We start from the raw sequence: 3,199 nt of genomic DNA, 5'->3' as shown, positions 1-3,199 counted from the left end.
TATAGTGCTTTACACGGAAGACAGAAAACTTTATAATCCAAATAAGGTGAATGTTGGAAAAAAAACTTTGGTTTTCTGACTTAGTGATATTTCGTTTATTTAATAAGTTTAAAACATTAAGTTTTGTTAATCATGGTGATATCTATATTTTAATCATTTTTACTCCTTTCATCTACTATGTGACATTTGACGAGCGACACTTTTTTGGCACACAATAATCGTTCTTCGTGTAATAATTAGTGAAGCGATTTTAGGAGTCAGGAAAGTGCTACAATTAACCCTACAGCTGCTAACGCCCATACAAGAGACCAACAAGTTAACTTCTTTCGCCAGCCTTTTCAATTTTGCTTGGTTGGGAACCTCTATGAATGTCACTCCTCATCCTATCTGCATTGTTATTCCACCATGCTATCAATGGTCTCATATGCTACGCGACTTCCATCTGTTCGCTTCCGGTATCACAGCTGCCTTTATACATCCAGTATTGACACGGGCCACAAATAGTGAATTGTTTCATATACGATGCGGATAATTCTAGAGCCTTGACTGCGAAGGACCCCTCGTCTCCTACAGAGAGGACTCATCTGGGATGTAAAGTAAAGGGCTGACTTGTTGGTTGAATAAAGTGAATCTGTATGTCTCTATCGCACACTCTCACTCACTCACTCACTTTCGATAAACTTGCGGAAAATAAAAGGTTTTCCCCCAAGCTTGTCGTGGGCTGAACGTCCGCGAAAGCACACCGCACCAGAGGGAACTCGACCTTCGTTTACTCTCCAGAAATAAGTTAAGATCTATAGCAAGCGGTATTCTGAGACGCCGCTACTTCCCAGTCATCGGTTATTTACGGCAATATCCAAAGAACTAAGACCAGTATATCGTACTGGACCATGTCTAGGATTACTGCTTTTTCAATTAGTTTTTTGTCCGAATTACCTTATGTGATTTTTTTTTTTTTTTTTTTTTTTAACGAAGGAGGTACACAAAATAAAGACATCACGTCCCTGCTGAAATCACTTTTCTTTTTTGGTAATATCTCAAAGTAATACTGCAGTTTTTCAATTTCACCCACAGTAAGCTTGTTTTTCTACCTAATTCCATTGTTGATTAATCACCTCCTATTTCAATTACTCTCTGTTTACTCACATTCTGAAGACCTGTTCCCAGTCTTTTAGCTATGTGATTCCTACATTCCCACGTGATAATTTGCCTATCTCCACGTCGCACATTGTGTCACAGAATCCTTTTCTAATAAGAGTCTGCTGCCTCCATTCTCATGGCAATACCATCTTAACTAATGTCACATGGTTTTAAACATAGCTTGGTGGTGAGCACAAAGCACATTTACCATGGGATACATCAGTGTTTTTATCTATCACTGCAACAGAACCCAGAAGCGACTTGTGTCCTCAGCTCTTGACTTATGCCATTGCATTGTCACCACATGATGATCCCTGTTGTGGTGAAAAAAATAATGATAGAAAAATCGAGGTGGACAGTTGTAAACAATGTAGACAAGTAGGGTATGCGAACATTAATATCTTTATCAATTTATTAGCGTTCCTGCATGTAGATATACAGCTGGATACAGAGCGGGGATCTTTTGTTGTCTTTTCAACCTTTAAGTTGAAGCAATGACTGTAGACTACCAATTGATAGCTCGTGCAGTGCTTGTCCAATTGCAAGTTCAATCTCTCTCTCTTATATATTTAGCGCATGCTATATCATTCAGTCATTCATGAACATTTACTAGATCTATCAATCAAGATTTATATATCTATGTAGTATCCATCAGTGATGTCACCCTCCCTATTTCCTCTAGGACAGTGACAGAGAGAGAGAGAATGTGCTTGTGTGTCTGTGTGATTGTGTGTGTGTGTGTGTGTGTGTGTGTGTGTGTGTGTGTGTGTGTGTGTGTGTGTGTGTGTGTGTGTGTGTGTATACGTGCGTGCGCGCGAAGGAACTTCAAAACTGATTATTTCAGGATTTATCATATAATAAACCCTACTACGTCCCATAACAGTATGAATATATCAGCCTTTAATTAACGATTTTATAATTATTCTACAATTACCTTACCAAATACTATTTACCTATAGTAATTTATAAATGGGTCTGTAAACAGCTGTGGAATAGTGATTTACCGTTGGAGAGTTGATATCAAGGTTTTGCTTAGGTTCCATGACAAGGCCTTGCTTGCTTGATGGCGAAGTGCAGGCCAGCACCTCTGCCTGGTCGATTAGACGGTCTTTACATGTGATGTCAAAAGGAGGGGCAGTTTAGTGGAGTTGATGTCAGAAATACATGGCATTTACCTATGTTTCCCTCAACTTTTGCGAACGAGTTGCATGTTGGCGTGTGTTACCGGTCTGAAGCAAACAGTCAAGTGGATATAGCGGTGGTGTAAGTGTGTTCGTCTAGAATAGGGGTTTCAACCTTTTTCTCCCAACGTAAACGTTTTAGCATTCTGAGTGCCAGCCATGTACTACCTGCCCTTTGTGATAACTGAAAAAGTAACACACACGCAGGTTAACGTGTTGAGGGTGTAACTACAGAAATATTGTAGGTAAATTGTTCCCTACAAAGTTAAATATAATACATCAACTTTTCGCCTGTGGCTGTGCAGTGCTAATTTCAAGATTAAGGTAGCGAGTTGCAAAAACAAATACTACCTCATTACATGAGTTGGCTGGTACTGCTTTTGATCAACTAACCTAATCAGCCAAAGGGCAGTTATAGCACACTGAAGGCGTTTTAATTTATATTTCATGGCAAGTATGCAGGAAAACCATTTTTTTCGCACAAATATATTGATAGGGAAAGCTACAGATAATAGAAAGCATCCTTGCGACATGTGGATATGACATGGATTCTTTCACAAAGAGATCACAAACACTTGAGTCATTCACAAGGTCAATATAGTAGTGTCATTTAGAGAAGCAATATGAAAAGGGTTTTAGTTATAATTAGCTTCACATTAGCGTCAGACATAACTGAAGAAAAGTCGCCGCAAAAGGCCACTTGAATAACACGAAACAGCTCTTAAGGCCGCATAAATCATCGCGATATAGAATTGCACAGAAACAGACCAGCAAGAACCAAAAGTAAAAGCTACGTTTCTTAGTTTTAGCTCGCCATGCAATCGGTTATATCACATCGGTACATCATATCACATCACACCTGGCCTCACCATATCACA

This window comes from Penaeus japonicus, unplaced genomic scaffold (assembly GCF_977035675.1).
Source record: "Penaeus japonicus unplaced genomic scaffold, GWHDUDI00000001_assembly GWHDUDI00000003, whole genome shotgun sequence".
In the NCBI taxonomy this organism is placed as follows: Eukaryota; Metazoa; Arthropoda; class Malacostraca; order Decapoda; family Penaeidae; genus Penaeus; species Penaeus japonicus.
This window is presented reverse-complemented; position numbering follows the sequence as displayed.